Source organism: Pleurodeles waltl, chromosome 11 (genome assembly GCF_031143425.1).
Source record: "Pleurodeles waltl isolate 20211129_DDA chromosome 11, aPleWal1.hap1.20221129, whole genome shotgun sequence".
Classification (NCBI taxonomy): domain Eukaryota; kingdom Metazoa; phylum Chordata; class Amphibia; order Caudata; family Salamandridae; genus Pleurodeles; species Pleurodeles waltl.
This window is the reverse complement of record NC_090450.1, coordinates 527932438-527957313: the sequence shown is the minus strand read 5'-3', so window position 1 is coordinate 527957313 and position 24876 is coordinate 527932438. Positions and strand designations below refer to the sequence as shown.

Here is a 24876-nt window from a genome sequence, read left to right as displayed (position 1 = left end):
TATGCTTGCACCAGACTCTTCCCAATCACCCTTTTTTATCTGTGTGTTTGCCCCACTCACCATCCGCTGTCCATTGTGTTGCCCCAGCCCTTCCTACTCACCCTTCATTGTCTATGTGCTTCCCATTCCCTGTCACTTATCCTTTACCCCCACGTCCTTGTCTCTCACCTCCCTCCCTCTGTGTTGCCTCGTTTTTGTTTGGGGAGTGGGTGAGGGGATAGGATACGGAGAAAGGTGACAGGCAAGAGGGGATGGGGGAGCACATGGCCAAAAATAATTGAAAGAAAAAAAGTATGACGAGGCAAGTGGGTCATGGCACTATTTTTATAAAATTATTTTTAGCTGTGCTGAACTACAACATGATTACAAATCATTGCCAAAGTCAGCAATGACCACTCTGTACACAGTGACAAAACAGTTTGGCAGAACCAATGGGTCTCAAAGGCAAGATTTACTGGCTTTGCCAATTTCTTTTTTTTTTTTTAAGTTACAGGGAGACAAAGTTATTTGACCAGAATCACAGGATGTTGAGCCGAGGCGAGAATTTCAACCTGGTTACCCAGTTCCAGGGTTGGCAACTCTAACCGCTAGGACATATGCTAAGCCGCTTGCTTGTTGGGAAGGGCTCACTTTGGCATGCAGGTCTTCTTTCGCCTGGTTCTCTCACCTTTCACTTCATGAGTTCAAAGTGTTCGAAGCCTGTTCTTCACTATCTTCCCTTCACATATTTCTGCCTGAAACAGGGACGCAGTGGCCTCTAGAGAAATCCATCAGTGCCTGAAGGGCTGGTCTGGCAGGTCCCTGTGTGGGCTGGTTTTTGGCTGTTTCAGCCTGTCTAATGGTGGGCCGGCTTTAAGCGTTTATTTCCTTGATATTACCAAAAACATTGCCTGCAGCAAGCACAAACGCACGCACTCTCCCCTAATTTGCAAAACAAATATACATCTTGTCTTTACAAGTTCAAAATTGCCAGATTTCCAAACGTGGGCCACTTTTTTTTTTAGCTATCTTATTCGCTAATGGGAGCCACTTTTAGTTTGGTGCCTGGGTCTATTTACTGTCATAGTCTGTCCCTGAGCTGAATCTAGCAGAGGTCTACCCCAGACCATCTCTTCTAGCCTCACACACTGCTAGGGTTATCATAGTGCACATTTTAGAGGTGACCACCAACTCTTCATAGTGGCTTAGGCCTCAACCTTGTTATTTGTACCCCCATCTAGAGGTGGGCAGGGCTATCAAGGAATTACAGAGCTGGAAGACAGTCCATCTCATGCCCTGCTCTCCTGAGCCTCAAGTGACTACTCCAATCTTGCCTCCCTTTTACGGTCCCTTTCTTATCATCTTCCCTTGACCCTAGAAGACTGTTAACTTCTATCTCCAGACTCCGCTCACATATCAGCCTGTACATCAGATTGTGTCTACTGCCAAACCTCGCCAAAGTCACCTTTCTGTAGTGTTTGCCATAAGGGGTGCTTTGTGAAGGGAGGATTCCCGTCTTTGCTTCCAGCAGATAGTCGTGAGTTGTCAGAAAGGCTTTGTAGAAATAACTGATAACTAACCACACTCTGCCAAGGGGGAGCGACCCCACATTTATGTAACTGCCATGGGGGAGCATGTCTCACATTTCTGTAATGCCCCTCTTCCTCATTAGTTTATGTTTCTTCTGCCTCATGTTATGGTCGATATTTGGCCATGTACGTTAAGTTAATTTATTTGTGTTAGTTGATTTCTTTAGCATGGACACGGCTTTTGCGTGTCTCAATTTACTTCACATTTCTTTAACTTGACGTAAAATGGTTGTGTTGCTGCACATGGATGTGATAGTTGAATGCACAGCTTTTTCAACATCTTTACTGTATTGTTCTTTTGTATAGTGCCTATAGGGCAGAGGACCTCGCATCATGGTTCTAAAGATGGATCCCCACCATGTAGCAAAATGCATGGACCTAGACCTTCAGGCATGCTAGAATGTGGAATCACCTCAAAGCGGGGAATGGTGCAGAGAAGGAAGTCTTAGAGGGGTAATGGAATAGTCACTGGCACCCATAATTCACCTTTGGAAAAGGTGCCAGCTTCGCGTGAGATGATGCAGCCACATGAGTGAATTACCTACCGTAAGGAAGGTGGTCAAAGACTGGGAAAAGGAAGACACTTGAAGCAGACAAGCACCCACCTTATGGGGACCTTAATACATAGATAAACTGCTCCTCTAGCGCCTTTGCTGTTATCAAAACATTTAGACCTCGATAATGAGGGCTGTGTTAAATTGCTGCGCTGGTACAACCCCTATTTGCATCCGTGCAAACCCCTATTTGTATTTTACAAGTGGCTCGTGGTTTTCCAAACCTTAAGCCAGTAAGTATCGGTAAGCCACCCATGTTTATATTTACCAGGGTAAAAAGCTCCGAAAATACTAGGGCAATTGGTTTTTGTGCAGTAAGCACCAAAATCTGTATGTTATTTCTCATTATTGTGAGAAACTTTGGATTTATTTCAAGCATCCAGTCAAAAATGATCCTTATGGTATTGTTATTGATGAGGTGCGATAAACAGTACCTCAATAATGGGCACATCTAATCAAGGCCTGAACGTGTTTGATATTAGCCATCATCCAGAGCACCCTTAGTTCAGACCACAGAGGCCACATCACACTGACAAGACCAAAATAGAACAAAAACACCCCTGTGATGGATTGTTGAATAATTTTCAGCACCATTGAGATGGGTCAGGGTAACGTTATTTCACAGCACTCTGACACTTTCAGTAGCCTGATATTTAAAGTGGAGTTTATTATTTGTAGTATGTGCCGAGAGAGGGTTTTCTTTGGTTCACAGAGATACCTGCAAAAATATGCTTCCTATAGATTTGGGTTGCCCAGAAAGTCAAAATACACACTACAGTTTCAGGATATCCATTTGAGATGCATTTAGATACAATGAATCTAAATGGTAATTATTTACATAGCCAGTGATTATCTTGAAAATGTGACCGGGATCTGGCTGTCAGGCACCACTGTTAGACAATCCTGTTATAGACTAACATTATTTTAAACACTCTCAGAGAGTCCACCATTTGAAAGAATGACCAAACTCGCAGCCTGTGCATGTGCCTCTGTACTGGGGTACAATCTGCGACAGTGTGGAATTGGGGAGTCTAGATGGAAATAGGAGAGGAATCTCTACAACTATTTAAAAAAAAAATGAAAAAAATTGGTAAAGCCAATAAGTCGGCCTGTCTGCCAACATATTAGATCTGACAAAGTTTGTTTTATTTTGTCATAGGTTTTGCAAACAGTTATTGTTAGGGGAGTTGCCAGGCCCTCACCAGGATAAAACAAAAAAATAGGCTAAAAGGAAAAGTATTTTTTCGTCTCTAAAAGCACACATTGCCAAAGAAGTCCATTACACTGAAGGGAACTACTTTGTGTGTGAATGTGCTCTTTGGAAAAAAAACAGAATGCCACCATTCACAGTGAAGTTATCCATTGACTGAGGTGGTATGACACACTGCCTAATGCGGCATGCTGCAGTCGGTGGAGCTAAAATAGGACGGACCCAACAACAGACCAGTGGATGAAACACGCTTACTTGCTGAAAGCCTACACAGGTATATTATTATATATATGCTTTTAGTCAAATCAAAAGGTATTGGCTAACGTCAGATCTAAGAAAAAGTAGAGACAAAACACATCTGAAATAGCAATGTTGGTAGATGGAGCTGCATGCAGATCCAATCTACTTGCACGTCAGATGGCTTTATCTGTTGTTCCTGTGCTGGTATTATGTGACGGCGCACCACGCCTGTGGCAGAGGTTGGCCAGCAGGGCAAAGTTCTTTCCTGGTGTGAATTAGTATGCACAGCTCTTTGTTCTGAGTCACTCCCGGTTTCTCTGCTCAGGCGCTGACTTCGGCGTGGATGCGATTAGGAAATTCAGTGCTAGATTTACACGAGAGCGCCACTTGTGCAGCCCACTTTATATGATCAACCTAGTCAGGTATGGCAAGTCTCCTACATTGTGTACTTTTACAGATTTTAAAAAGCCTTCTTTTGTCTTGTCAGTGGCTAGTTAGCACAAAGTTCACTGTTTTACTTTAAGTTTTAGCTGCTGGGTGGATAGGCAGAGACTCTTTGGGTGTATGCTTATTGGATTGAAGCTGGTAACCATGGTCAGACGCCTGAAAACAGCATGTGACAAGGAGTAGGGCTAGTAGTAGGGGAAAGGGGTAACTGAACATTTTTCATTTGTTCCCAGAATTGCATTATTTTCCTGTCCTACCCTCCCCCGGAATGGGTCTGTTTTTTATGCCAATCTCTACAATCTCTGCCCTGACAAGATGGAATTAAAAACATGATGGGTGAATGTTGAGAAATCAGCATTTGGTTCGAGTGATGAATATTGCTTGCAAAAGGTGACAGGTGTTTTCTCCCACGAAACGGCACTGGGGAGATTTGGCCACTGTTCGTGGTATCCTATACATTCACCAGTTTTTGCCAGTTGAGCCGGACATACATGACAAACTCTTGTCACATTTTGGGAATTTTCACCAAATAACTACGATCTCCAATGGTCCCATTCATTTCTGTTGCAGAAAACTGTATAAAAATGTAAGCCCCTGTGTGTACCTCAGAGAAGAGTTGTTAGGTAGCGACTCAGATTCAAGCCAGATTTGCAGGATTACTTCTGCCTATGTGTATACATTCCTTTTAGTTTCATTGTAGGTGAGTGTCCTGAAAATGTGGCATGGATCTGGCCCTCCTGAACCTACATTGTACACCCATGTATAGTGCTTTGCCCTAGGTGTAGCAGCTGTCTATCATTGGCTGGTGGTGCAGTGTTGTATGGGTACGCAAGAGTTGACATAACTATTGTGAAGCCATTCAGTAAATAAAAGTGGCACAATCAAGGCTCTCACCATGTGCTGCTGTGACAAGATGGTCTCAGCGTCAGCGTTCATTTTTCATTGACATGGTTTTATTTTTGTTCAGGTTTGTGTCCAGGCCACGTTAGCTATCTGCCAGATGTCATGTAAACACTCCATACCACATGACATACGGAGAGGGGCTTTGGTTCAGCGCCCCTGCAGCCACCTGCTTCTGTTTTGTGGGCTTGAGTTTTCCAGCCTCATTGAAGCCTGTCGTCCTTCTGAGGTAGATTCAGCATGCACCCATTTAATAGGGGTCGTTGAAATGTTGAGTATTTGATAAAACACAGTGCACTTTTAAAAATGAAGGAATGCTTCTCGTCAAAGCTGGTGCCCCATCCCAGGCATATCCTAAAAGTTTTGGTTGCTAGTCAATTTATGAGCAATGTTCTTATTCACACTTTACAAAAAAGGAGCAGTTGAACTGAGTCGGCCTTGCCAGTATTGTGCATTTTTGGTCTTTGCATACTTCAATAACCCTCACACACCTCATCAGCATGTCTCATGGTGACCAAACCACTAGCAGCAGTCTCTGTGCTCTGCCCTCCGAATGCCCCAGGAGCCTAATGCAAATTGGAGCACTCGACGACTTCGTGAGATGTTTGAAGCCCTATACATAATATAAACGTACCACCCAGGAAAGAGCTTTAGGCTTCACAAAGGGTACAGTACTATACTATACAATTGAGTTCCATGCCCATTCCTGATTTTCAGGATAGTCCCTGGCTTTGTAAATTAATCCTGGTTTAGATTGCTTTTATGCGCACGAATCCAGCGTTGATATTCTGAAAATCTGTCCTGGATCCGGCTCTAGTGGACGAAGGTTCGCCACCTCCTATTTTTATGCTAGAGGGCACACATCTTGATTTAAGTTTCCCTTCATCAGCATTCAAGTTACTATGTAACTGCTGCCTGCAAATGGGTCAGACCTTTAAACAGCCCTGATAGCATACACAGCCATTAAACCATGCTACCTAGAATAGAACTGGAAAATGCTGATCACTGGGTTAGAAGAGATAAATCCTTCGCTTTCAAAGTGCAGTGCAATGAATCGTGTGTGGTAGGTATAGAATTGTGAATTTCACCACCCTACGACAGGATTCGGGTGACTACACTGTGTATAAGTTAGAAATAATAATCTCAGAAAGTGCACCAACCCAATAATACCTTAATAGTTAGGTATTCATGACATTTTAGTAGACTGTTTCACAAGCAAGCCAAACATTTAAGCTTATGCTTTTCGGGATAACCTGGTATGTGTCTGTGGGGTTTTGTGAGGAAAATAATTTGTTAGCCGATCAAAAAAATCATTTTCATTTACTCCCCTATACTTATGATATCGCTGCCTATCCTCATATCCACATTTAATCTTGTTCTGCTTTATCCTTCATTTGCCCGTATTAATGCCCTTCTATGTATTTCTATTTCCATCTTTTATTGTTGTCATTGATAATGTACTTGCATCCTCTTGGAGTAGGAATGTTCTGTTTTGGCCTATGACGTCTGGATCCACGGTACACTTTCAGGAGAACGTCTGACAACATTCATAAACCTCGTTATATTCAGTTTATGTAAATGTATTGCGTGTGAATATGTACATATGTGTGTTTGTACAGCGCAAAAATATCTATAAAGCAGTAGGAAAGGGGATAATATGGTAAGGGTAAAGCAAGTTCAACTTCATGTATGGTCAGTGTGCCCTATGGCCGTTAACTTGCGGACTACATGTGCTTTAAAAAGATCAGCATTCAGTTCCTTCTGCAGATTGAGAAAGGAAGGAGCCTATCCGATCTTGTCAGGATTTAGATTCTGAATGCACAGCACAAGAAGGCTTCCCATCTAGTCTTCTTGCACTTGGCAGGCAAAGTGTGTCCCTTGAGTATTACATAGTTCACTATAGATCCCGATCACGCTCGCCACTTACTTTGGTGAGTTGAAGTTCTCTTTCTTGAAAGCGGCACATAGGATGCTTAAGGTGAAGCTGGTAGACAGAGAGAAAGAATTAAGTTTGTTGAGCATTAAGGTGTTCCAGCAGTATCTCAGTACCTTAATAAGTCATTCCCCTGTGTAGGAAACTTTCGTTTGGGGAGTCAGGACTTGGGTGAGGAGATTGTTGCCACCGTCCAGGTGAAAAGAACTAGCTAGTCTTCGGATGGGTGTTCTGAAGTTCGGTTCAGGGACACATGCCTTGAGTTGAGGGATAGCTGGGCCCTACTGTTTGTACATTTTTTGCAGTACCTGTCTTAATATTCAACATCTTGTTGATGTGGAAGCCAAGTGACTTAAATCTGCCTGATAGGTGAGTGGTGAAACCATTGAGGTTTAATGCTGAGAGCGGTTATTGAACATGTGCTTGTTACTGTCTGTACTCACTGCAAACCCTGCCATCAAAGGTGGTACTCCAAGTATGCCTTCAATTCCCCAGCTCCAGTGGTGGAAGGGCAGACCTCCTTTTGGTTTTTGCCCTCTACAGCGGAATCCTAAAGTGGACCTCGGTATTGTTATTGTATTGATGGAGGTTGATGTTCTTGTATGCAAGGATTGTTCCTAAGAGTTCAAGTTAGAGGTTGAAGATCACTGAAAATGAGACCTGGTTGCAGACCACGTGGACCAGCATTAAACAGGTCTGTCTCGGAGTTAGTTAATTAAATTTCTATCCCACTTCATTCATTTGACATTTTGTAGTTTTATTCTGTTCCCTCCTCCAGGTTCTTTTCATTGTCTCTTGTTTTAGGATTACTCTTGCTCTGCAACTCTTTCAAATAACTCATATCATATCGCTTTGTATCTCCTAAAAATAAACAGTAAATATTTAGAGATCACTGTCACACGTTTCTTTATTGTAGCATAGGAAAGGCAGGCAATATTTTGTTGGTCTGCTACAGGGTGGGTCGGTTTTGCTTCCATAGAGAGGTATTGCTGCAAGGTACTGAGGCAGATTGCGGTAGTAAACTGCAATGCTTGGTCCATCTATTCAAAATATGAGTGTGGGTGGAACCTTTTTATACTCGCTCACTCCATATCATGGTGCATTTAGTACTTGATTTTGAGGTCTGCTTTTGATATCCTGCCCAGCACTGCTAACTCATGGCTGATCTTGCGAGAAATATCATATACAGCCAAACAGATAGATTTGCTGTCTAAATTTTGGGCATGTTCTTTATGGAACATCTTTTAAAACATAAGCTAAATGGTCTAAATGTTTGCTGTCTTAGCATTTTCCTTGTAAGATATGTATAACCTTTTGGATACCTTTGTTTTTCGATGCATACTGATGTGAGATATTCGCAACCTGCATAGGGATAGCTCTATTGTCATAAACCAGAGTTTGTAGAATCTATGTAATCTAAGCGGTAGATTTGCTACTTGCTCCTGGAGCTTGTAGGAGCTTTGTAACCCGAAGGATAGTTCGGTTTTCATAGGCTCGATCGTACTGGATTAGTGCAACCAGAGGGATAGTTTTGCTCTGACAACTGACTGCAAGATTTATGAAACCTGGAGGATATTTCTGATGCCAAAGACCACAGCCTGTACAATTTTCATTGCTCTGAAATTACTGCTGTCCGATACGGAGTCTAAGAGATCTGTAACTAGAGTGATCAGTCTCTCAGGTTATTAACCCAAAGCCCCTGCAACAGTTACCCACAATGTACTCTTGACAGATCACATGTGATGGTAGTATTTGGGAGTGCCCCTGCAATGACTTGGCAGTATGGTTATCTTTAATTTGCACCCCGGTGCCCCTCTTTTTGCACTTCTTTCAGAGCAGTGACAGATGCTGATTTGTTACATTGAACTAATTACGCATTTCCAACAAGCACATATTGGCATGGTGATACGTCATGATGCCGGCCTGTCGTTGTTAAATATGTGTGAGAGTCGCCAGTCAATAGTTATTAAAATATACCAAAGCAACCTAGTGGGCAGTTCCCAACAAATTATCCCACATTTTACAGAGTCATCATTTTAGAGTCAAGAGAACTCCGTAGACAGGCTTCACTCACACACAGTACAGCACCAATGCCATATGGCGAAGCAAGACCTCAAGCCGCACAACACACTGATCACACGTACCCTCTCTCAGATACAACAGAGCATGCTAGACCGTGAACTACACATGAGCCCTTTTGTACCCAAGGCAGCATGGGAATCATATATTTGGAGTCAGGGTGTTTCCTAACAACAGAGCCTACACAACCAGTGGAGCAATCAGCTACCACTGAACAAATCAATAAATTAACTGAACGGATGAATAAATTATGATTTGTATATTGCACAAGTATTCAAAAAGGTGTTCTGCCACTGAAAGCTAACTATCCCCACTCATTAGAGGTTCGTTTGTAATACTAAACAGCCAAGTTTTACGCACCTTGCAGAAGGCAAGGTAATATTGCTGACATTGGAGATATTAACTTCTTGTATGTATGTATGTGTTATTTCTACAGCATGAACCTATCCAAAAGACAGCATAGCCAAATGACAGCACAGCAATGCACAGTGTCAGACTCTGTTCAGAAAAACCCCACAGCAGAGTGAGGCTAGTGGGCCACCGCTGTGGTGGTTGGGGTTGTTTGCTTCTGAGGTATGTCCTGCTGTGGCTCTGCAAACTGGTCCAAATAAACTCTTTCTGCACTTGACTCTGAGTTGAGTTCAAGGAGTCCCAGGTTCCCCGGGGAGGTACGCTTCCAGAAGAGGGGGGTCAAGAGCTCAAGAATCAAGCAACATACACTAAATATATTGTCCAGCTCAGTGCTTTTTAGTTAAAAAGAAACTGATTCAACCTCACAGCATAAGGAAACACCACACATTTAAATAAAGATTCATTTAGAGGGTTCTGATCTCCTCTATGATACCCAGTAACGATCTGTACCCTTCTGGTGCCCTCTCTAGGACCTCTAAAGTAGATGGTCCCCAGTGTGTTATTTGGCCATCTGCATTGATCAAGCACAGATGCAGATTGCTTTGTATTCTGGGCAACACAAAAGGATGATGGACAGAGGGCTGAAACTTAACACTCACCCCCCAGTCACAGATCTGGATTCATTCATCGTTCTTTTTCTCACCATGCCTCCCCAGTTTGGACCCAGCCATATGCAAATCAGGCTTGGCCCTGTCCCCCATGGGAACAATCCAGCCCGAACTGCCAGGCCAGGACCTCCCTGCTCTGAAAACAAGCATGCTGGGTCCGCTTTCAGGGTATCACCCTTCATCATCCAGGCTAGCTTGAATCCAGTGGGACACTGAGCACGGGACCCACGTCTGGGCATACCCTTTCCACTTGGGGCAATTGTAGCAACACAAAAGGATGATGGACGGAGTGCTGACATTTTTCAAACACTCACCCCCAGTCACAGATCTGGGTTTAATTCACTGTTCGTTTGCTCATCATGCCACACCAATGTGGACCCAGCCATATGCAAATCAGTCTTGACCCTGTTTCCCATGGGAACAGTCCAGTCCGAACTGCTAGGCTAGGTCCTCCCTGGACCGGAAACAAGCATCCTGGGACTGGTTTCAGGGTATCACCTTTCATCCACCAGGCTAGCTTGAATCCAGTGGCACAGTGGGCACCGTTAATGCATAGACAAGTTCAGTGGCTTTCACCGAGGAGTTCACAGGAGTGAAAAACCCTTAATAAGTTCTCTGCACTTTGTCTTTCATTATTTTTAAAGTTAGGTTCAGATTTGCCTGCTCAGTGGACCTGCATCTCTGGTGGCACACGTGGGTGCACTTGGCATAGCAGTTCCTGTAAGAGAAACTTCTGTGGTGCGAAGTTGGGGCAGTAAGCCTCACTCGGGTCACAGATCTTTGGTGGAGATCAGTGTAGCTGGCCTGCAGGTTGGTTCATGTCTTCAGCAGATGGAGCCGCATAGGTTGGTTTTAGACGGGCAGTCAGTCACGGCAATTGCAGCCTTTGAGCTTGGTCTTTATTAGGTCATCGTCTTGGTGTGTTGCAGCCTCATAGCCTTATTTGGGCTTCTGCATCTATGATTATGACTGTTCTTCTTGGGGCTGCTTCAACATCAGGAAGCAGCAGCACTAGTTCTTCAGACACACTGCTCCGGGAGACCAGGAGGTCTCATATAGCTCTGGTCACTAGTGGCTTCACTTACACAGGCACTCAGATTCCCTTGGGTGTTGCTCATGCCAGGTAAATGTTGGTAATCTCCTCCTGGGTAGTCTCTCCTTTTGCAAGGCCAGGCACCTACCTTCACTCTTTTAGCAGTCAGGCAGACTTCTAAGCACTTAGGCAGACCATCAGCTCCTCTAGCGTGAAATGGAGACTTCAAGTGATGGTATCTTACCTCTGGAAGGCTGACTGTCATGCAGACACCAGTCATGGTCACACAACTGCCCTTTGAGTGCTCTGTGGATCCCTCCCTTCCTTGATAAAAAATAACTTGGAACTGAAGCAAAGTGGGATGGTTTGGTGCTCACATTTATACTCATTTTCCAGAGGGGGGATGTGGAACCAGTGTCTAAGGCTTTGGAACCAGTTTGGATTGGTTCACTTTTTAAATGTAATTTTCTGGCTGTCTCTTAGACAGAGCCTTTGTGCAAAGTGATGTCTCTCATAGCAAGCAGGAATGATGCTGGATCTGAGCAGGAGTATCAAAATCAAGGCGAACAATGAAGTGTGTGATCTCTGCACATGGTTGTCATCCGACTTCACAAGGCAGTAATCAGCAACACAAAAGGGCAGGTCCTGCTTAGAACCTTCCTCTCCTTCAACAACAGAAACTGCAGTCCCACGCCGCACCACTACCATCTACCAAATGGCTGTGTTCAGGAAGAACTAATCTGCTGGCTGTAGCCAGTAAGGTTCGATTTGAATTTCTAAGGGTACCCTGTCTCCATCCTCCCTTACTTTTGTGTCTGGGAATCCATCCTCCATTCACAATATTCAGCCAGTACACCAGCACAATTTAAGGAAGTTGTATTCACATTCCATATTGTGCCTTGCTAAACCACAGATTTTCCAAAATGGATCACACTTCTCTCTGTACTTAGACGCTCACCACACTTGGAATCCTACTTTTACGTATGTTCTATACATACACTGCACATAAAAGCATACACACATGATCAGCGCAAAGGTCTCACGGTTGCACTTGAGCTAAATCTTAAACGAGTGGGGTCAGAACCTTTCTGACAAAAAAAGATCTAGTTGTAATTAATGATTCACAAAATGTGGTATGCTGCCACCAACGCTTGATGTGATTAACCCATGGCACAGATAGGAGTCCTGTGCCAGCTTTGAGGGCACTTTTAGCTCACCCCTCCAGGACATGGAACTTTTTCTCGGCCTCATATTACCATGGACAGGCCTAGACCTCTTTACATGCACTAGATTAGCATGGTAACAGAGCCAAACAAAGTCTGGATGCCAGTTTCACATACTATTGGACACTATTCACATATTATTGGACAAGCAGTACATGCCCATTTATCATACAGGGGAGATACCCATCCCAACATCCCATCCCAGCATCGCCTCCAGTCATGAAGGTGATTGGAGGAGACGCTGGTTTTTTAGCCTAGAGGTGAACTGTTATTTGGTCATGAGGTATTGTTCTTTAGAGGTCAGTCTTCATGTCTTTCCTAAATTGGAGCAGGATTGGGTCAGTTCTGATGCAAGAAGGTATGCATTTCCAGACCCTGGGTTCGTAAATGGTGGAAGGACTGTTGTTTTTTTCAATCCTTCATCTCCTGATGGTGGTTGGGTGCAGGTGTGCCCAGAGCCCCCCTCCGCACCAGAGTTGCTGAGCTTCTTAGTCAGATAGGTGGAGTGCCAGTAAATATGGCCTTGTAGTTGATGTAACTGTTTTTTGCAAGTGGAGCAGGCAAGCAAGTGGAGCCAGTAAAGTTCCATCATGGTGATAGTGATATGGTTATATTTCGTTCAGTAGTTAAGACATACATTGACATGCAGGATATCCTGAAAGGGGGCTCAATATGTAATCTGCAAGGCTGCAGAGCAGAGTGTTGTCATCATCCAGGTACAAAAGTATGTTTGGATGGCTCTTCTGAAGTCACTTTTTGAAAGGAAGGATTTCAATTTTATTAGAGAGAGCTGGTACCAAGACACCTTGGTTTTCTGATGATGTGCTTGTTGAAGGTGCATTTAATGTCCAGCGTAAAATGGGGTGACTTTCTATTGGTTGAAATATGGGATTAAAATTCATCCAGGTTCATGTTTTTAGGCCAGGGTTGAATTCATTGTTGCTTGTTGTTCTTGGTGAATAGGGGGAATGCTGTCCTGACGACATTGTCATTCAGGTACATGCTGGACATTCCTGTTTAGATAAGATGTTACAGGCACGAATGCCTGTAGCAGAGGAAACTTTCAAGGAGAGTTGTCTCTTCAGTGTATTGGAAGTGTTAGTGCTGTTACCAGTGATTGGAATCTCAAGGTGGTCCATTGAAGAGATTGAAGAAGGCAGAGAACCAGCTGGAACCCTGGTGGACTCTGCATGAGGTAGATAGCCCGTGGAATCTGGAGGTGCCCATGTGAAAAACCTGGTGACAGATGGACATGTAGGAGAACTGAAACGTGTGGGTCATTTGGTAGCCTCCTTACTAACCAGTAAAGTGTTTGTTGAATTGGCAAACGTCAGGAAACTGCGGGTCTTTGCAAAAAGTGGCATTGCATGATTTTGGATCCCACCTTCAAGCACAGTGTATGACTATTTTAAGAGTTCCTTCTTGATTTTAAAACTTACATTACCTGACACTGACCTTTATGTAATTCGGTGTAATATGAACTGTGTATGGTGTTCACTGTATGAAGGTCAAACAGCAGTTTGTAACCCTGTAGCCTGATGGAAAACACTGGTCTCCATGGCCCAGCTATTTGTTCACAGCGCCATTCATTGATAATAGAGCTCAGGAATTATGACGTTAGTTCTCAAATGTGTTATCTCTGCATACTTTTCAAGAAACTCTGAGTAAAGGATTTTTCATTCTTGTTGGATGAATTATTGAAAAACGATTTGCTACAGAAAGGCGGGAGCGCCCTCCTCTACAGATAAGATCTGTATTCTGAAGTTGTAAGATACCTTATCCAGTCCAATAATGTATAAGCTGACTCAAGCAGCGGCAGGATTTCTTTGAGATGAAACTGAATCACCTCTGACAGATACGGCATGGGCAGAGTTCACTTGCTAGAGTGTTTTACTACCTGGATACAGCAGTCTTCCATTAACTGTCTCCAAAGGAATATCCTTCATTTGCAGTAGACCATCGGTTCCAGCGGTAACCTTTTGACTTCTGGGGAAGTCAAATGCATTGTAGGAACCACTAGGGCAGCGATTCTAAACCTGGGTCAGCGGATCCATGGGGATCAGTGACAGCTGCTTTGATAACTTATGTATGTAGTTAATGTATACTTGTTTCTGTAGTGTTGGTATTTTTTGAGGTGGGGGTCCCTGGTGTCCAGTAGTTATTCACTGGGGACCCCAGAAGTGAAAAGTTTAAGAACCGCTGCTCCAGGGGTCCGGCCACAATTCTCAGGCATTTTAGCCCCACTTCAGAGTTATTTTCTCAGGACCACTCACAAGAGTACTGCTGCTTTACAATATAATTTCTTCTTTATTTTACACTGTTATGTTCTAGATAGATATAGACGGACAGGCTGTGAAAATGCTAGGGTCTCACACTTGTTGTAGATGAGATATCTTCTTTATTATTAGTAAAAGGTTCAAGTATCAAGACCTCATCCATTCTGAGGTCTGACTACTCCCACTTGGCAGCTCCAATACATTGTTATTCTGGAGTGGTCAGCCCACTGGCATTCCATACTATGCATTACAACATACCACACACCTCCCCCAGAATGCAAATCAAACAGGTTCAATCCTACCTATTTTGCACACCAAATATTACCATGCAATACATGCTAAAATACACATTACCAAGTGATACAAATACACACAAATAATATTTACACAAAGTAAAATTTACACAGTCATCGAAAAAGGCTGGTTTCTTACCCATACATAAGCTTTTCCTTTTGATGGTTTGCATTTTACCACTATCACCAAATTCCTCTGTGACCTTCTCTGACTCATTCCTGTTATTGATAACAAGCTCCTCGCATAAAGCTCTCTTCCAAACAGCAACCCTGTTCAAGTTCCAAATGTGATGGTCTTCTGTTTTTACTGCATTTTCAAATACCTTGATAGCCTTTATCGGTTGACTGAATTTATCCATCAAACCACCTCTCCTTGGATTTTTTATCTTCACCCAATCCCCAACCTCGACTTTTGTGTTTTTCACAGCCATCCGCTCATCAAAACATTCCTAGCTTTGAATCAGTACATTCTTATTCTGAAGTGGTCAGCACAATACCGTTTCATACTATCTATTACAACATACCACTCAGCCCCTTAAAGAATGGATGTGTGCATGCATTCTACTCTCTTGCTATGTTGGGAAAAGCCAGAGAATAAAGACTTAGGGGGTTATTCTAACTTTGGAGGAGGTGTTAATCCGTCCCAAAAGTGACGGTAAAGTGACGGATATACCACCAGCCGTATTATGAGTCCATTATATCCTATGGAACTCGTAATACGGCTGGTGGTATATCCGTCACTTTACCGTCACTTTTGGGACGGATTAACACTCCTCCAAAGTTAGAATAACCCCCTTAGTCATGTACGCCACTAGATGTCAGTTAGACGCAGCCAACAATGTCATCTTCTACTCAACATCTACATTCTAACTTATGTCCTGTTAGGTGTTCACTAGACTGTAGATCCTCAAAATTCTGCAACAAAGAAGCAGCTTTGATGAAATGACCAATGGTGGTATTACCTTCTTTACATCCATGAGTGACTGTATGCCAAAAAGAAGTCTTAGCTCTGCTCTTGGATGCCTTTATAAGATCTTTTCAAACAGCATCATCCCAATTTTGCTTACTTGCATCGATAGTGCACCTATAATGCGATCTAGCAGCTCTTATCAAAGATGGAATACACCATTTGAGTGCTAGGTTAAGGTAAAAACTTAGCTTTACATCAATTACTAGAATACCATGTTTTTTTTCTTTTTTGCATTTTTGCTTTGCATTGATGGTTCTTGGCTCGTATTTGAGTAATCCTTTAATATGGGCAAACAGAAAATGGTAACAATTGGGACTTCCCACCAATGATGATTGGTAAAAGGAGCCAGTGTTAAATAAAATGCATTATTTATTTGTGTTTGTGTTTCCTCACTAGTTAATATGCTTGGCCACCTAATGAACCTTTGGTTGGTCCCAGTTTGTGTTTCGGCAGAGATCGTGCTGCAGGAGAAGAAAAGAGACATTAAATTGCAATACATAAAAAGGAGCAATAGAGAGTGATCGCCATCAATTCTATGCATCACTGTGAAGTCGATCATTGTTTCCAACAGGAAATTGTAATTCCTGCTTTTATATTTCTGCCTAAAAAAAGCTAGACGATCTTGCAAGATCAGATTTTGATCGCCTATTGCAGCCACAACGACTATGATTAACTGGGCAAGTTGTACAACAACTGATGTTCTGAGAACACACAAGGCCTAATCTGGGCCTCTAACTTAGATTTCACCTTCTTTAACTATAAGCATAGAATATAGCAGTTCAAAGGTCACATTTAAGTCTCCACAAATCAAAAGAGGGTGCTTCACGTTCAGTGTAGACAAACGCAAGTCTAACACAGCAAAGATTAGTGACTCCTTATAATGTCTAATCACTCAATTATAAACTGGATCTTTATTAAACGCTATTCCATTTGCTCCTGTTAAACCTAATCCCAGAATAGATGGGGAGTCAATCGGCAAGGTTTTGATGAAACAATTGAATGTTATTTTTACCCACACAACTAATCTACTTGATCCTAATGAAGTAGGTTTTAAACTAAAGCCTATAGACTGCATCAGTTAACTAATTTTCTAGGAACTTTAAAACAGGAAAGGTGTCAACTAAATAAAACCTCTCCAGATCATCCAGCTTATGTCATGTCGCACCTGTTCAATATTTTCCAGACGTAAATGATAGGGGCTGCACATCATCCATGTCCTTGCAAAAACAGCTATGGTCCGGGTGGATTGGTCCAATTGTATAGCCACCCTTTCCCTGTGGGACGCCCAAGGCCTCCAGGCCCATCTCTGTCGACATCAGATAGGGTGCCATTTAGGCTCAGGAAGAGGGGTTGGCAATAAGGGTCAGGTAATATTAAAGTTAAAACAGAAGGGCTTAATCTTGATAAATTGGTTGATCTTCCATGGACTGAGCGTAGCTCTTGTACGTTAGAGGGCAACCACCCCGGTGAAGGAAACCTAGACAAAGGGACTGATTGTCTCTGGGCTGAGCATAGCTCCTTAAAATTATAGATGAGTCATCTTGGTAAAGGCAAGGGGGAAAATGACTCGACTTAACCTGGATCTTAAGGAATTTGTGGGGATGGTGCACGAGCCAAGGCACAGGAGTCCATCCTCAAAGTTTGATTTTCTACGGGTAAGCTTTATTATTATATAATATGTTACCCATTCCCTTGACAAACGTTGAACTCCTATTATATCTATACGAACAATTCAATTCAGTTCAATTCACTTGGTTTTATACCGCTCCTAGCTACCCAACCAGGCCTGTCAGCGCTAGCTGCAACAACAGCTTCAGAATACCCGCATAAACCTTTTGGCTAAAACCCATGCTTCAGAAAAGGTGGATTTTGAGAAGTTTTCTAAAGCACACTCCTAACTGCTGACTTCTGAGGGAGGCAGGAAGGGTGTTCCAAAGCTTGGAAATAAGATCATCAAAGGAGGGGCCACCAATTCTCACTCTTTTGATCTTGGGCACCGACAGGAGCGATTGGCTGCTTGATCGAAGAGGCCTCCCTAGGACAGCAGGCAAGTAGGTTACAGGTGATGAGTGGGCCTGTTCCATGGATGGCCCGTTGCACAGAGCCTTGAAATGAATTCTTTTTTTGAACCGGAAGCCAATGAAGGGCTATCATGGCTGGTTTGGCTGATTGGTGTGTAGGTATGTTGTCAAAGGCTCTGGCTGTGGCATTTAGACCACTTGGAGTATTTTTATCACTTAGTGTGGACTTGAAAGTAGAGGGAGTAACCATAGTCTAGAAGTGAGTTAATTAGACCCTGTACCACTATCCTCCAAGTGGATTATGGCAACATATATAAGAACCTTCTGAGGGATCTCAAGGTGCCAAAATCGGATCCTAAAGATTTTCTGGCCTGTATTTCCATCATACATTTGTCATCTCTCCAGAAACCCAGACTTATCATTGCTTGGGCAGGCTCAGGTAATTCTCTTAGTTTTTTCTGGGCATGGCAGTTCCAGTCATCAAGACCTGTTATTCCCAACACATGTTCCACCGTTTTGTCATCCTTGAGTTTCAGACTGCTTGCAGACACCCAGTCTGTGACAAGGGATAAGCAATTTTGTTGGCACCTAATCAAGTAGATTACTTTACTTTTCAGAGAATCATTGTCCTCCCTTGTATGAGGACTCAATTTTGGGACATTAACCATGTAAACTATCAACCCCCCTTCCATTATGATCTCTCGCCACAGAATCTCTGGTCATATCAGAAACAAGTAAAATCGCTGATTAGCCTCCCCTTGGGGCCCTGAGTCTGCTCTGTTTCCAGCTTGGGCTGCACACAGAAATACACACATGGGGCCCAGCACTACTGAGTTAGAAGAATGCAGCTGACAGTTGCCTAAACCAACGAAGGGATTAGAAGGGGGAAGATTAAAACTGCTCTAATTTGCAATCTTTTGACCAAGAATTGAAATGTATTTGATTTGATAACCATAAAAACTTCTTGGGGCCTCAAAGCCCAGTTCTTGCACTAGCTCTTTAATTCCTCTATATCCCACAGTAAAGCATCAGTTTAGGGCACAATGGGGAAGAAGGCTCCTCCATCTGCTGGGCAGGGTCTTGTGTTTTGAAGTTTATTCAGGCTTGTCTAAAGTTACTGTCAAAAGGGGGTGCAAACCAATTGGAACAAATAGCAGTAGGTTTTCTGTGTGTATGTGAAGGAGGTGCACTACAAGATACAACAGAGTTCCCCTCAAGTGTAGCAGCATTAGTTGCTGTTTTGTTTTTTAGGGTCGAGCCTGCAAGTGCATGTGCTTGCGCATGCATCTCCATGTGATACACTGTAGTGTTAAGTAAAGGGCTTGGAGCCCACCTGTCGCTCACCATTTGTTGGTTTGTGTGGCACTCTTCTTTACAGCCTCTTAACTCGTCAAGGCATTTCTGGCATCATTTTCGTACCTCGTTGTGGAGCAGGAATCAAGCACTAATTATTTTCAACTTACTTAGTGGCCGTCTGCTGCTCCCGACAAGGTACTATTGTGTTCTAACTTCCAGTACTCCGCGAACATTCGGCTTGTGACTGGCAAAAACGTGCCAAGCAGGACAACCAAAGTTGCAAAGTTTTATTTTTAAAATTTAACTTTATTTTATTTTGTTAAGTGATCTTTTCTCAGTTTCCACTCATGCTTTTTTGTTTTTGCTCGTTTTTTTTACTAGTGATCTGAGAGCCTTTTCCCATCCGAAGTGGATAATTTGTCATTGGAGGCTTATCAGGGTTCAAAGTATTGCTATCACTACTAAACAGAGTCTCTACCTCATGAACCAAGTCAACAATCTCGTTTACATTTTTTTTTGCATGCCCTTGGAGTGTTGGGTACTTGGTTCGCTCTCAGTAATGGCTCGAACACTTTACATTTAGCCTGTTATATAGCCATTTATTTATCAATCGTGAAAAACAGTGCCCAGGTCCCAGCGGTAAAACAAACATATGTGCAGCATGACTTTCCCTTTGTTACTCTTGCCATGACCCTTGCTATCCCTGATCAGTAGAAACAAAAAGTAAACGAGGCTCTATGACCTAGTCACCACCCCTTGCCTTCACTGAGCTCCTCAGAAGTAAGTAAACAGCTATGGAGGAACTAAGAGTAAGTAAAGGATTTAAGCTTCGAAAAGTATGTACAGTTTCTACCCCTGGCAATGGAAATATAAGATTTCACATTGCTTCACATACTTATGTTTTTAAATCATTACCCCTAAAAGTCTGGAAACAAGCCTGTCTTTCCTTACCCTCTATTTTGCTTACACTACCTTCTTCTGAGCTATGAAAGTTTCATTTGTTAGTAGCAATTCACCTGCTGCCTTTGAGCTCCATTTCGCCTACAACCTAGATAGGTCTTCTTTAAAGAGAGGGTGGTAAGGGAGAGCTGGCATTAGTGATATTCTACTCAGTGGTACTCTATTGTCCATAACTGAAGTACCCACAAAAACCCCTGAACGTTTCTGTGATTTAGGTGGAGTACTCAAGGGGAAGGATGTTGCACTATTGCAATTTCTCGAGGACTATATAATTAATCAGGATCATTGGAGGGTAGGTAAGCACGAAAGATGCAGGTTTTGAATAAGTTATAATGGTGGTAGTTGAGCTGACAAAAGTGGCGAGCATCATTTCACTGTTGAAATATGCCAAACACACATTGTATTGTATTGTAATCGTATTTAAATAGCGCTTACTATGCGCACTTAGGAGCACTCTCCCCTCCTCCCCACTCTCATTGCCCAGCCTCTCCCTGCACTGCTGGCTGGGCCAGAAACAGAAAATAAAACGATCTATTGTTTTATTTGTCTGTTTGTGGTACAGCCAGTGGGGTGACCCCGTCCCTGGTAGTATGCAGTTTACACAGAGAACTCAGCAGGCAAGCTGACCCTGAGAGCTGTCCAGCTGCAAATACAGTCTGTTACATGCAGGGTGCACACACATTTCTGCAGCAGGCACATTGATCTCCTTTTTTATGTTATATGACTTTGAGCATGTGACTTCCTGGCTACATATCTAGTACGGTAGAAAGTGAAACTGCAGGATAGGATCTTTGTACCAGGTTCATTAACCTTGTGCGCTATCTTAATATATCTGTTATCTGAGACGTTACATCATGAACTCTACAGAAGATGCAGCAATCGAGTGAGCTGTTCTAGAGATGCTGGAGCTCCTGACCTTCAAACTGTGTAAAGAGTTCTATGCATCTGATCTAGGATATTGGAACAAAACATAGCTATTTTATATAGTTTATTAAAATACACAAAACACTGCAACTTTCTGCACGGCTGGAAAGCGTCTTCATACCACTTTATTTTGCAGTTAGTCATATTCTTACTTGTTTACACAGGTGCAGGAGAAAAACTTTGCAGAGCAAATTTGTAGTGAATTACCTTGAATTAACGAACAGCTTTATTGTTACCCAGATCGTGTCTGCGATTTTGATTCATAAAGGGAACGACTGGATGGATCTGACTGAGAGTTCCAAAGGATGGGAGGCCGTGGGCAAATAAAGGAAAAGCCACATGGGAAACCCCATACAAGACAATATTCAAGGCCCAAATCATGAAGGTTTATTTAAATTTTTAGAACCATTACAGAAAGAAAAAAGATTAGTAAGTCAGGGAATTGAATAATTCATAATAGACAAATCGATGGCATAAGGTCAATTTCCAGAAATATTTAAAGTAAAGAGTGAAATTACAACCTGTCATGGAGACTTCTTAGTGAAAATACGTAACAAGCTCTGGCCTACATCCCAAAAACAGCACATTTTGAGAAACATGCCTTTGCATGGTGTGAAGTTGCAACATTGGCTTCATTCATAAAGATACATTGATTGGTCCCAATCAACATAGCAAAATAGGCCACCCAGAATTAAGAAACAGTCACCCTCTTTTACTTACTTACAAAAGGAAACGACATTACACTACTAAACAGTGAACTACTAAATACTGAATAAGAGCACAGTTGAAACAGCAGGCAGCATCAGCCTTGAACATTTGCAACATTACATGCAGGCTGCATTCGAAGCACGTTAGTTGATAGCGTTCAAATAATCAACACAGTGGAACAGATCCCATTTTTGTCTACTTTATTTATTATTAAATTAGCTTTAAGTTCGCCTTGTATTAACTGAAACATATAAAACATTCAACTTTATTTATAAATGTGCTCAGTCAATCTCTATGTTGACTTAAGAAGGATGAAAGGGTAATTTTAGCTATTCATAAGTCAAATGTGAGTTCCTGAAGGTTATGCTTTGGTCTGCATCAGGAACTTTGACAAATTGCGTTATCTGTCTAATGAAGGGAGCATGTACTATTTTAATTCATTTAGCTAATTTACTTTTAAGAGTTCTGTAAGGGGATCAGCGCTAGGATACCAGTACGCAATCTCAGGGTAAACATACTTTGGGAGAGCTCTGTGGAGGTTTCAATATGTGGATAATGTGCATGGCACCAGAACACTCCTTTAGATACCAGCTGCACTTTTCAAATCACATTCATTCTTCATTTATGGTCCTTATCGGAGAAGAGGTGGGTATCAGAGCTTGGTATATATCTCAGTACTTACATGTTGGTGCAGGCTAGCGGTGCACTCTGAAAGACCTGTAGAGTAATAGCAATGCATGGTGTATATCAGTGTAGAGAAGCATTGTGAGAGCTCTCTGCTTGTAGCATAACATAACATGTATTTGTAAAGCACACGCTCACCCAGAAGAATATCTTGGCACTGAATAACAGATGTTTATTGTTATGCAACTCAATAGAACTCATTGTTTTGACCTCAGAGGCATAAAAGGCAGAGTGGACTCCCGGGGTTTGAACCTGTGACCATGAGGTCAAGCACAGGCCCCTACAGTGGAATCATTAATCCACTAAGCCACCTGAGTATTAAGATATGTATGCATGCCACTGGGGTGGAGAGATGTACACTGTGAGAGTCCTGTAGGTTTTGTGATAGTGCATGGTCCAGTTCAGGAGAGAGGTGTATTGTGAGAGCTCTGTAAATGTCACAAAACGGAGAGATCCTTGCATACTACAGGGAAGAATAGAGATAAATTATGAAAGCTCCAAATATATTAGTTTGACAAAAGTAAATGGTGCTGATCAGGGTAGAGGTTCATTGAGAGATCTGTGGCTAAGCTAGAATAGCTCACAAATGGGGCAGGTCAGACAAGCTTAGAGAAGATCCCATTGTTGAGATAGCTTTGCTAGGGGCAGATCAGAACAGAAGTGCATTGTGGGATTTTGGTGCATGTCTCAGTACTAGGCTAGCTGGCATTAGGGCAAGTTGAATTATAATTTCATCATGCTATATGCATATCTCAGTACTAAGATAGCTTTTCATGGGGCAGGTCAAAATAGAAGTGCATTGTAAGCAGCTGGTGAATGTCTCAGGATACTTTTGCTATGGCAAGGTCTGGATATAAGTATAATATGAGGTGTATTTTGACTCTGACTCCCTAGCATTAAAAGAGCTGCATTGGCTACCTATTAAGTCGAGAATTCTTTTAATATAGCATGTTTGCCTCACAGGCCTGTTACAAGACGAGCCCAGCTATTCTTTTGGACACATTGAAAATCTCGACTTTTAAAAACTCTGAGAGTATATTTAGAGCAGAATGGTGGTGGATCCTTCTCATTTCTAGCCTGAATATTGTGGAATGAGCTTGAACACATGGTTATTTGTTTGGAAATATTAACTATTACATTAACCAGTTAGCAGCAGGACATCCTTATAGGATAGGAGCTGTGCTCCAGAAATATGTAGAGATACTGTCCGAGCTGCTGACTTTGGAACTGGGGAACGCGATTCGAGTCTTGGCATCAGCTCAAAAGCCTGTGATTCTGAGCAAATCACTTCATCTCCCTGTCCCTAAAAAATGAATATGACCTTGTGTAATATACCTGGTGCGCATGTGAAGCACTCCAGTAATTTTGGGTTGAGTTTGCGCTGTATAAAATTACAAAAAACTCCATCACCATAATCATCATATGAGAGTTCAGTAGACATCTTAGTGCTAGGAAATAGCTTTGCACTTGACGGGTCAGACACTTTCAAGGCTCACCCTATGTCGTTGCCATTTTTTTAAAGCCTGCTGTAGTTTCACATGCAGACTTCCACATCATGCCATATTCAGCAGTTTGTAAAAGCAATCTTATAACCCTTTCATCAAATTGTCTATCTGATGTCTCCCAGCTTTCCAATTCCTGTCTTCCACTTCAACTTTTAACCATCACACCTGCTTCTGGAGGCGATTCCATCCTGACACAAACACAAGATTCTGCGTTCCAAGTGACAAATAAATGGAAAGCATCTTTGTTTTAAATTAAATGAAAGTGAAAGCTGGGTCCCTGTAATGCACTTCCCTTGTACATGCTCATAGCAAACAAGTTTCCTATGTTAATGTGTTACTGGCTTCTGCAGTCTAGTTTTTTTAGGTCGAGCGTAAGCTTATGACCTCTTCTATTTTAGTATACTTCTGTGGGCTTAAGGCCATTTCATTTGTTTGTTTCAGTGTCATTTACAATCCTTTCTCATAAGTGGTCAGTTATGCCTCTTTGTCCCTCCTTTTTCTCTTTTGGAGCAGGGACTAACTACTGTATAATTACGCTTTGTCGTGTTTATCTGTTCTTTGAAGGGCTTTTATTTTTTTGCCTTTCTGCTTGTGTTCAGAGAAGCTTCCCTTTTCATTTGCAGAGCATTCTTGCTCTCAACTTATATTTGCTGCAACGCTGTTTCTATAAACAGGGCTGTATTTCAGGCTGTTATCTTGGTCACATTTGCTAAGCATTTAAAGACCAAGATCATACACCAAACGCCCTCATCACTGCTCGCCCCTCCTAAAATATGAAACTCATAATATATTTCCAAAAGTGGAAGTGCCAGAAGATGGTCCTTTCCTGGTGTTTTACCAAGTCCCATGCACTGTGTAGCCCGCATAATGTCCTCTACTTCTAATGAAGTATTATGTTCATCTCTTTATTCTGCCGCTACTATGGGCACTTGTGCTTCATCCAATAGCCACTCACTCCCGCCATCGATATGTGTTTGTTGTGCATATAGAATACTATAAAATGATGTGAACCTATTGTTTATCACTTCTTGAG

General features: G+C 42.4%; 1 protein-coding gene across 3 annotated transcripts in view; it reads left to right on the top strand.

The window, feature by feature from the left end:
- The window catches only part of PLS1 (plastin 1), a 455585-nt gene that overhangs the window by 155541 nt on the left and 275168 nt on the right, over nt 1-24876 (top strand). The window contains exon 1 of one of the 3 annotated variants that reach the window (XM_069213919.1): nt 3522-3606. The exons of 1 other annotated variant lie outside the window; for it this stretch is intronic. The gene's annotated coding sequence lies outside the window, so the exon portion shown is untranslated. Of the gene's footprint in view, nt 1-3521; nt 3607-3874; nt 3995-24876 lie in introns of those variants that run through there. One more of the 3 variants, XM_069213916.1, reaches the window with a different exon arrangement.